Source organism: Aristolochia californica, unplaced genomic scaffold (genome assembly GCF_029961685.1).
Source record: "Aristolochia californica isolate CCGP_79_NKW_82.1479 unplaced genomic scaffold, dmAriCali1.0.hap1 SCAF_8, whole genome shotgun sequence".
In the NCBI taxonomy this organism is placed as follows: Eukaryota; Viridiplantae; Streptophyta; class Magnoliopsida; order Piperales; family Aristolochiaceae; genus Aristolochia; species Aristolochia californica.
Genome location: NW_027182279.1, coordinates 19,991,320 through 20,003,192, shown reverse-complemented (window position 1 = coordinate 20,003,192; position 11,873 = coordinate 19,991,320). Strand labels below are relative to the sequence as shown.

General features: G+C 38.9%; 1 pseudogene; it reads left to right on the top strand.

The window, feature by feature from the left end:
* Positions 1-402: 402 nt before the first annotated feature.
* On the top strand, positions 403-1,429 carry LOC137938340 (E3 ubiquitin-protein ligase AIP2-like; annotated as a pseudogene).
* Positions 1,430-11,873: the final 10,444 nt, after the last annotated feature.

Here is an 11,873-nt window from a genome sequence, read left to right as displayed (position 1 = left end):
GCTGGAACCACTACTGCAGCTATTGGAAGGGGGTTTGCCATTGGTTCAGCTGCCCTGGTGTCTTTGGCTCTCTTTGGTGCCTTTGTGAGCCAAATAACTGATGCCCTTGAGGCCGCTGGAACCATTACTGCTGCTATTGGAAGGGGGTTTTCCATTGGTTCAGCCACCCTGGTGTCTTTGGCTCTCTTTGGTGCCTTTGTGAGCCGTGCTGAAATTTCCATAGTGGATGTTTTGACACCTAAAGTTTTCATTGGGTTGATTGTGGGTGCAATGCTTCCATACTGGTTCTCTGCCATGACCATGAAGAGTGTGGGAAATTCATTTCTTATTATCTGGAATTTTGCTTCCCTTTCTAAGACACTAGAGAAGCTACAGGAAAGAAGGAAAAGCGAGCTAAAACTAATGGTGTCCGAAGATTCTATGAAGCAGAAATTGCAAGAGCTGCAAAAACAGCTAGGGAAGAAACATACCTTTGAAGAAGCCGTGTCTTTGATCCAATCCATTCTTCTTGAAACCTATTCTTATGCTTCTTCGTCACTTTGTAAATGCATTTATTCTGTAATTTTTTGGGCTGCAACGATCTTGCAGACTAGATATATAGCACCAGGATTCTGGCATGCAGGTTTGAGGCTTTTTGAAGATGCATAACGCATTGTTGTTGAGTCTTCACTGAAGGAGCACCTAGGAGCATGCACTGCTAGGGCTCTTGAACATTTAGATGAGGTAGAGAATGGACCCCGGGCCTCAGACTCCACCAAATACTCCGTACAAAGATTCTAGATTTCTATTTGAAGGACATTTAACAGTTGGGCCTGAGCCCCGGCCACCTGCATGGCTTGTGGCATAGAATTTACTTACAACTCTTGGTAACACACAAGAGCAGGTTAGTGCTTCTGAGTCTTCTCAATCCCATGGGGAGAGTAATAGAACAAAAAATTTTGGTCCTGATGCTGCTTCTGCAATGCTGGAAAAGTTGGTAAATACTAAGCTAGAAATCAGTGGTTTGCAGGACCTTGATTCTGTCATTGAAGCTTCACTACAGGAAATTGGTGTTGGACCAAAGAAGCCACCTCCAGCCTCAAAAGAGATGGTTGCAAGGCTTCCAATCATCACAATCACACATGAAATCTGGGTGAAGCTAGGGAGAGAGACAGAATGTGCAGTTTGCAGGGAGAACTTGGTTATAGATGACAAGATGCAGGAGTTGCCTTGCAAGCTTTTATTTCACCCAAATTGCCTCAAGCCATGGCTGGATGAACATAATTCATGCCCAATCTGTAGGCATGAGCAACAAATAGATGACCATGCATATGAGAGCTGGAAAGAACGTGAAAAGGAGGCTGAAGCAGAAAGGAAAGGAGCAACAAATACACTTCAAGGTGGAGAATATATGTTGAATACTATTGGTGCTTCTACCATAGTAGAGTAGTTGGATTAAAAAAATTGTTAATTTTCAGAGGAAACTTTTTGCCAACTGGGGGAACTAGTGGAGGGTTTCAGATATAGCAATCTTTTCATCCAGAGTGTTACATTGCAGCGCTTACGCCACTTGTGTCATCCAGTGGGTTGACGTGGATGCCACAGATGCTACTTGGGGAGATATGGCAACGTTTTGGCACGCATCCCTACCTTCAAGTTTGAGGACAAGCTCTTTTTTCAGGAGGGGTGTAATGTTAGCAGGCCGAGTCATTTAAAGATGCCATGGCTGAGTCAGTTACTTAGTCATTAAGTTACTTAGTTAGTAAGTTAAGTCAATTACTTAGTCATTAAGTTTATTTATTTTAAATGCCGTGGAGGGGCAATCTGTAATTTTCTCTTGAACATTGTTGACATGGTCACTATTTAGGGTGTAAAGAATGGAAAAGAGACAAGTCTGAATTTAGGTTAAGCAGAGGGTTTTGAGTTCTCCTAAACGAGCTCAGGGGTGTGTGTTCTCCTTAAAGAACCGAGGGTTTTCAAGCTTCCCTTTGGCTTGATTTTCTTTTCTTTTCTTCTTCTTCCCTACAAATCGTTGTGTTAGATCCGGGATCATAACAGCTTCCCCCACAAGAATGGTATCCCGAACATCATTAAAGATCAATTTTCCATTGCCTACATAGTTGTTAACAGCAACCCTCATAAGCTCCCAAAATTTTGGCAAAGACGCCAAAAGAATTAATGCATGAACCTCATCATCAAATTTAATTTGAACGGATGTCAATTGATTGACAATTGTGCTAAGCTCATTCAAATGCTATGCTACTGATGTTTTCTCTATCATCTTTAAATTGAAGATTTCTTTTTGTGAGATGTACCTTATTATTTGTGGAAGGCTGCTTATACATGTCAAACAGAATCTTCATCATCCCGCTGTGGTTTTCTCTGACCCCATGTTGTGAGCAACGTTCTTTGACAGTGTTAATGGGACTACTCCCAACACCTATCTATTGATGAGATTCCACTCATTATCCTTTATACCTTCTGTTTTCATATCCAGAAGTGGTGTGTTCAGCTTTTTACGGTATATATAATCTTTGATCTGCATCCTCCTGAATGCAAAATCCATACCATCAAACTTGTTGATTCCAAGTGTCAATCCTTCTCCGCCAACCATTTCTTTCAATCACAAACCAAAACTCTGATACCAATAGTTAGGAATTAGATGCTCTAATTTCAAACTAATGAGATCAATAATAATAAACATGAAAGAAATAAAAGCAAGCAACGAAAAATAACAACAAGATTTATATAGGTTCGACTTGAGGTGAGACTATATCCTTGCTTCCGCCGCTACAATAATCTACTATGAAGATGAAATAGTTTACAAAGAGAAACCACACACACTTACGGGTGCTTTTCTCTAACATCTCGGACTACAATTCCAAATGCTCCTCAGGATGATGATACTTGTCAAAATGATAAAACCCTAACAACGGTGCCCCCATATATAAAAATAAAATAGGGGAATTGGATTACAAGTGTGAAATCCCCACACTACCCTTAATGACACATCAGTCAATATATCATGTCGGACGGTAAGATTTAATTAGGCTCCACAACTTAACATGCAGGGCATGAAAGATTCTTCAAAATATAGGCCTAGAGATGACCCGATGGAGTGGGAGCTTATATGTCTAAATTTTTTTCCTTTTCAACTGTCAAAAGATGGGCCCAAACCCACGCGACCAAGGAAGGCCCACATATCCAAAAGATGTGGAAGATGGCTCATGGCCCATAGACCAAGGAGAAGGCCCACAGACCCATAAAATGTTGGAAGGATGGTAAATAAAGAGTCGTCTCTTAGAGATGGCACTGGTGTAATTAGTTTAAGTACCAGGGACATAATTGTAATATTGTAGGATTATTAATCTATAAATTGAGATTTAGGGGAAGGGTTAGGAGACAAGTCCATAACCTCTTCTTCCTCCTATTTTCTCCAATTATGCATCTCTCCTTTTATCCATGAGCTAAATCTATGGAGTCCTAAAAATCAACATGGTATCAAAACATGATTTTTAGGACTCGTATCTGTAGTTTTTAGAATTCTCGGTTTTTTTGGGTGCGTGATTCTGTGTCTTCTCCTATTTTTTATTTTAAAATTTCTCGATCTTATTTACTCTATGGGTTTTTTTCCCTTACATGATTATTTAAAGTCTGTTGTTGTTTGTCTTTACTGCTGATAATTCTCTGCCTCGATCCTATTCCGGCAAGGTTCATATTTTTATTTGTGTGATTTAATATTGGATATCTCTTGGCTCCTTTCCATTGTTTTTTGTCGGTTACCGGTTGCTTGGTAACTGAGTCTTTGTTAATCGACGTAACCACTTCAACTGGAAGCTAGAGAATCGTTGTGCTCCAATATTGGGCATCCACATGATGCAGATAGGATTGATGGTTTTTATGAATCCTTGGTAGTCGTTGTTTCTGATTATTGGCTCCTAAGAATCCTTACTGATTCTGGTTGCTGATTTTGTTACTCTGTGCATCTGTCATTGGATACCAGTAGAGTAAGAGAATTTTTCTGAAGTAGTTAGTCTCCACGTATTCATCTGCTGCTGATTATATTGTGAAATGCTTGTATGCATTAGAGTATGCATGGTACTCATTATTCATCTGCTGTTGTAGTCTCCATGTAACAAAGTAGAGGGAGCAGTAATCTCGATAGAGGGAGCATTAATTTTTTTGCAGTCTGGTATGTGGTGGTCTTGATGTAGTCAGAGCAGAGGAAGCACTAAATCATCATCATTGAAGTCATTCCTTGCTGTTGCAAAGGCAAGAATGGAAGTGGCAAGCTCAGACGCATCTGTCTCTGAGGAAACTCGCCCACATTGGTGAAGCAATTAGTGACCTATTCGGATTCCATATCGAAATCTCTGCTCTGTGTCATTGCTTCTATTTAAGGAGTGTTACAACAAGAATTTCGGTTTGGAATTTCAATTTTAGGGGTGTTCCAGATTTCCCGTTGGTATTTTTGTTTGGACATCTCATTAACAGAAAATATGCATCCTTTTAAGAAGCATAATTTTTGGTTTGGATTTCTGTTTGGATAACTGCATCTCATTAGCAGGAGATACGTAGCCCTTTAGCAACAGATCAAGGTTTAGTCAGATTTTTTTTCAGCAACAGAGGCATCTTCATCTTCGTTGGTATGGCTTATACAAGCTGCTGGTTTACCGATTGATTTCCAGAAACTTATCTTGATCTTACTGCTGATTTTCCAGAAAATTCTCTATTCGGTACCTTGAATTTAATATACTAGGAAGAGAGTCTTTGTTTTTAATGTTCTCTGCTATCTTTTGAAGAAAGAATCGTATCTTCCTGCTGTCAAAATCTTCTAGCTAGTTTACTGAGCTGGCTCTAATCCTGCTCTGCTTGGCAACCACCGGCACCACTGCGTTACCATTTCTGCTTCGTATGAATCTGAGTTTATTTACAGAAGATATCTTGATTCTATATTACCACCTACTGCTATTAATCTGAAGACAATATCGCGGAGTTGCTGATTTTAACTGATGGTTCTTCTGCATTCGTCATTGCTGCTTCATTGGAAGATCTTACTACTATTTTTAGGAAACTTCTGATTCATCTTAGAGCTGCTTCCTCGGGATCGCTTGTTCATCACTGACAGCTGCGACGATACCTCTCAGATCTCTCTGTTTTTCTGCTGCGTTCGGAAGAGGGGAAGACGATATATAAATTAAATTTCCAACTTAGGTGTGTTGGAAGATATGGTGGACATCCATTTTATACAAAAAAATCTTATAGACCATTTACAGCAAACTGGGTATTCATGATGTTCTCTCACCCTCAACTTGAGGGGGAAGTATTAGAAGATGGACATAACACGACCAAGGAAGACCCACACATCCAAATGTGTTAAAAGATGAGCTCAACCCCATAAGACCAAGGAAGGCACACACATCCAAGAGATATGAAAGATGGGCTCAAGGGCCATAGGCCAGGGAGAAGGCCCATAGGTTCATATAGTTATAGAACGATGGTAAATAAAGAGTCATCTAATAGAGATGGCATTGATGTAATTACGTTAAGTTCTAGAGCATAATTTTAATATTGTAGTTTCATTAATCTATAAATTGAGCTTTAGGGGAAAGGTTAGGACACAAGTCCATAACCTCTTTCTTCTTCTTGTTTTATCCCAATATATCGTCTTTCCTTTTCTCCATGAGTTAAATGCATGGAATCCTGAAAATCAACATGGTATCAGAGCATTGATTTTTAGGACTCGTAGCTATGATTTTTAGGCTTCCAGAAACCCTTTTTTTGTCATATTGATGGTTCATTTTTTATAGTTCTTTTTTTGTCATCTCCTTTAGATCTATGATTATTTTAGTTCTTTGGCTTTCTTTACATCATTCCTAAGAGGAAAGTCTCCACCATCTGAGTGTTGAATCCTTTGCCTTCCGGCATCACTTGGCTCTAGATCAGTCATCAGTCGCTAGCCATATAGTGATAGTTTTATTACTGAAAAGAGTAGTACCAATGTCAAAAAAGGAAGAGATGTTTGTGATGCCGAGAAGACTAAAAAGAAACTTTTATTGTGGTATTTATATCAGAGTCGTATATGGTATTACTATTACACCTTTGGTCCCTATCAACAAGCAAGATCTGATCTATGATAGGGATATGGAGTGCGAGGAGGCGATGAAGAAGGCAGGGAAGGAGGTGCAAGTGTTGTACATCCTTCATCTTGGGCACTGATTCTACATGAAATAAATTGCCATCATCTCCATCCCCATCCAGCCCACGTCCACATGCATTTTCCACCACGCTTGTCATTTCATCTAAACTAGAGTAATTGACTCAAAAAAGGAGAAAGTAGAAATCTTCGCCGCCGAAAAGTAGAAGAAGAGGGGTGCCACGGCGTTTGCAATAGCTGCGATTCAAGCACTAGTGATGGAGGCGATGAATAGCAGACTCTACTTGTTTAGTTGTTGTCCTGTTGCATGCTTTCCTCATATAGCTGTTGAATTTATAGAAAAGTGAAATACTTCATTGATATCAATAACTTGTTGTAATCAAAGTACATGAACTTCTATTTATAATAGTAGAAGGTAGTAGAGTCCAATTACAATAAAACTACCTTTGTCCCAATTACACCAAAACTCTAACACTTAAAGATAAGTCCTAACATAATTAAATAACTCAATATTTATAAAAGACAAACATAAATCAAACTAAAACTATTCTTGGTCGTGACCCTAAGATAAAGATACTTTTGTGAGTCCTTGATCTTCCAACTGATGTGATATGGATGCCAACTCTTGGTAATCATTGTGGGTCCTACTTCTTATGGGTTTGCGGCCATCTTGTGAGCCTTCCTTGGTCATGTGGCCCATCTTATAATAATCTTACATAAGTGGTCCTTCCTTGGTCATTTGGGCTTGATATTATCTTCCAATATTCCCCCTCAAGCTGGGGGTGAGAGAACAACATGAACTCCCAACTTGCTACAAATGATGTATAAAATGGCACATCTTCCAATATGCCTTCATCTTCCAACATTCTCCCTCACCTGTTGTGTCCTTCCATGAGGCCCTGCGGCATTATAAGTGAGAGTAAAAATCACTCCTAGCCGGTAAACCATTGCTTCATACTCCAGTCTTATGCTGGATGTAGGGCACACTCCACTGTTACCGGTAGTGTGTCTCTCAGCATTGCTCTGAAGTGTCCACCACCGTGTCCCTACACAGGACAAAGACTCTCTAGTGGTAGGAGACATAAAAGCCATTATAGGGGGGGATAACATAGATGTATTCATAAATTCTTCCGTCATGGACTTCCAACCACAAATAATTTTCATCTTTTTGACGGGGATGAAGTTCCTCCATCGTGGACTCCCAACCACAAATAGTTTTCATCTTTTTGACGGGGATGAAGTTCCTCCGTCATGGACTTCCAACCACAAATAATTTTCATCTTTTTGACGGGGATGAAGTTCCTCCGTCATGGACTCCCAACCACAAATAATTTTCATCTTTTTGATGGGGATGAAGTTCCTCCATCATGGACTTCCAAGCACAAATAATTTTCATCTTTTTGACGGGGATGAAATTCCTCGATCATGGAGTCCCAACCACAAAAAAAATTGATCTTTTTGACGGGGTAAAATAAATGATGACATGAGGCCACCTCTTATTCAATAATAATGTCCCCAAAGAGATATAATAGTTGCAGCTAAATATAACACGACCATCTTCCAACACATATAACACAAACCAAATAGTAAACTTTGTCAAAGAACCCATGAAATAATCCGATATAAAAATTTATTCTTTGATGCACAAGTTTCATCTTTTGTGCTCTCCCTTTATTGAATATTTTGGTCACATAAACTTATCCACAACATAAGGAATAAAATACATCTTTCTTATTCTTCTTCTACTTCTCCCCTTCAAGCTGGGAGGTAATGGCAATGATCCCAGCTTGAAACCAATATCATAGATGTAGCAATCAACCCAAATGACAGAGATTTATAAATAAGCCCTCAAACCAGGGAGAAGTGAGATATTTTCCTGATCAACTCCAAAAGTGACGCAAAACAATTGGCATAAATTCGGATTTTTCAATCCAACAGAATACCAGCATGACCTTTGATTCTTCCAATTCGAATATATCTTTCAATATAGATCTGATTGACATGAAATTTTTTCCTTCTGAAAGTAGACTTAAATAAATTTCATCCAAGTATAACATCTATTCTTAAATTATAATTATCAGAAGATAAATAATCTGATAGGTTTCGGTCTCTGTCATCTGGCCGAACTAAGTTCTGTTTCTCCTATTTTTCTAGAACGACCATTGACTCTTCCATGATCAATATCTCCTTATAAAAAATCATACCGATAATTGGTTGAATAGGTCAGAAAATATACTTACATACCTTTCCCTTTATATATAATTATCCATATAAAGTCTCTTTCTTGATAGTTTAAATACCTCAGAAGTTGAGGCTTTCTGCTGCCCCTCAAACCTCTTTTTCAATCTGACGTTTGCTGCTTCAAATATTGATTTCTCTTTGTAAATAAATCAGATTAAAATTTGGTTCAATAGGTAAAAGAATAGACTTAAATATATTTCGTTTGATATATATTTCTCCATATAAAGTCTAGTTCTTGATAGCAAAAAATACCTCGGAATCAGAAGATTGCTGCTGCTACTCGAACTTTTTTGCAATCTGACCTTTTCTCATTCAAATATCGATATCTCTCTGTAGATAACTCCGATTAGAACAAATAATTCTTATTTTGAAATTAGACTAAAATATCTTTCCATCAATATATATCTTGAAATATGAAAATTAATTATAGAGGTGAAAATCGCAATGAAAACTACAATTGTAGGGACTGAAAAAAAAATACTTTGAACCTAGACCTAGGGTTTAGGGTTTAGAGAAAAAGATCACATTACCTCTGTGAGTTGACCAAGTCAACTCATAGAACCTGCTCTGATACCATGTTGAATTTATAGAAAAGTGAAAGACTTCATTGATATCAATAACTTGTTGTAATCTGAGTACATGAACTTCTATTTATAATAGTAGAAGGTAGTAGAGTCCAATTACAATAAAACTACCCTTGTCCCAATTACACCCAAACTCTAACAATTAAAGATAAGTCCTAACGTAATTAAATAACTCAATATTTATAAAAGACAAATATAACTCAAACTAAAACTCTTCTTGGTCGTGACCCTAGGATAAAGATACTTTTGTGAGTCCTTCTTGATATTCCAACTGATGTGATATGGATGCCAACTCTTGGTAATCATTGTGGGTCCTAATTCTTATGGATTTGCGCCCATCTTGTGGTCCTTCCTTGGTCATGTGGCCCATCTTATAATAATCTTACACATGTGGGCCTTCCTTGGTCGTTTGGGCTTGATCTTATCTTCCAACAATAGCAATTGCCTTTGTCATCGTATCACGTGACACTAGTTGTCAGCTGAACAACTATTCTGCACTAGATTATTTTTCTCTATCGTAAAAATAAGTTTATGCCGAGAATACATTTTCTCTTGCTGCTATTTTATTTTTTGGAAAATTCCTTGGCTCATCTCCTTGCTCCAAGTCCATTGCCATTTACAGAGACTCATCAGTTGTTGTTGTTATATCTATTTTTTGGAATGTCTCATGACTGTATTCCGTTGTGTTGCCATTTCTGGATGACAACTCTACTGATTTCAGAATCTCCTTGTTGGTCCTCTCCTATTTAAGTAACTTCCAAAGATAGAGTTTTTTTTGCTAGCCTTTCCTGCTCCAGCTAGGTTTTCATTTGGGAGGACGAAGATGATAGCCAAATTGATTTCACCATCAAGTCTCGTAGGTATCTCGCCATCTGATATACCGAGCTTCAAGCACGGTTTGAAGATTTTCTAGGCTATTTCAGGGAGACGACTGTTCCTTTGTGATGTTTTGGGACGATGACTTCTTGAAAAATTAAATGATTAATAAGTTAGGACACTATTTTTCATCCAGTGCTGATTCAACTTCGAGCCCAACTCAGACCAGACCTTGTTAGGTCAACCCACTGACCAGAGACTTATTGCGTGCTGCTCAGTTTAATCTAGTGGGTCGGGTCAAATCAGAGTGAGTCAACTCAGTTCAGATCAACCTGACTTGGCCCACTTGTTTTCCTGCCTCGATTATATAGGTCTAGGTCCTAAGTGCTATACCTATTTCTTTCGTGCCTCAACTACCTACTACTTAACTCAGCTTGACTCGGTCCCTTGGCTCCAGCATGATATTATGTGGAATTAATTGACAACTTATTCCTTGATCAACATATTCTCGCAATGGATTATTTTATGGGTCCTTGGATTTTCATTATTTGGTACGTGTTATTGGGCCCATGCCCATTTCATCTGCTACTATTGTATCTCTTTGGCTGAGACATTATTATTGAAAGACTTGTTAGTTGCTGATTGTTGTCAGTATTGGTTATTTGATGAAATAGAAAGCATATGGTGGCCCCAAAATATAATCTTCTAGGTGATTACCTATTACACCCCTTAATTGGCATTTATTACTCTTGCCATTTGAGAGTTAGTGTCCTATGGAGGGACACATTGATGGAGGAGTTTGATTATACTTCTAAGCAATGCCTATAGACCCACTACCTATAGAAGATAGGAGTTTGCCCAACATCCAACACGAGCTATTTGACCCTAGTATGGAACGATGTCTTATGGCTAGGAGTGATTTTACTCTCACTTATATTATGCCAATTGGGCCTCTTGGAAGAAACCACCGGCTTGAGGGGGAGTGTTGGAGGATATGGTAGACTACCATTTTATATGAGAAGATCCTATACACCATTTGCAGCAAGCTAGGCATTCATGATGTTCTCTCACCCCCAACTTGAGTGGGAGAGTTGGAAGATGGGCCCAAGCCCACACAACCAAGGAAGGCCCACACATCCAAGTGTGTTAGAAGATGGGCTCAAGCCCATAAGACCAAGGAAGACCCACCCATCCAAGAGATGTGGAAGATGAGCTCAAAGCTCCTAGACCAAGGAGAAGGTCCATAGGCCTATATAGTGATGACAAGATGGTAAATAAAGAGTCATCTCATAGAGATGGCATTGATGGAATTAGATTAAGTTTTAGGGGCATAATTGTAATATCATAGTTTCACTAATTGATAAATTGAGCTTCAGGGAAAGGGTTAGGACACACGTCCATAACCCCTTTCTTGCTCCTAGTTTCTCCCAATATGTCATCTCTCCTTTTCTCCATGAGCTAAATCCATGGAGTCCTAAAAATCAACAAGGTGCTGTAGAGATTTTAGTCTGCCGAGTGACCCAAACCTGGTTTGTTTTGTTCCACATGGTAAACCCAATGGGGGAGTGCTAGACCCATTATGTTCCGCTTGGGTTAACTCAGTGGGTTGGGTCAACTTGAATTGGGTCAACTCAGTCCGTGTCAACTCGACTTGGCCCACTTGTTTATTTTCCTATGTTATATGTGTTCGGGTCATGATTTCTCTATTGATTGCTCTTGCAACTTAGTAATATTGGTTTGATATCCGACTCGGCTCAATTTGGTTCCTTGTCTTTGGCTGGATTATTATTTTCAAATATAGGCAGCTTATTTCTTGGTAAGCATATTATTTTGTGCACAGACTCGCAACGGATTATTTTAAGGATCATTTTTTAACCATGTTTTATATATGGTACGTGTTATTAGGCCCAAGCCCATTTCATCTGATGTTATTGTGTCTCTTTGGCTCACATGGTGGCCCCAAAAATATTATCTTCTGGGTGATTACTCGTTTCCCCTCCATACTTGGCCTTTATTATTCATATCATTTGAGAGTCGGTGTTTTGTGGTGGGATACGGTGATTGAGGAGTTTTATTACACTTCAGAGCAATGCCTA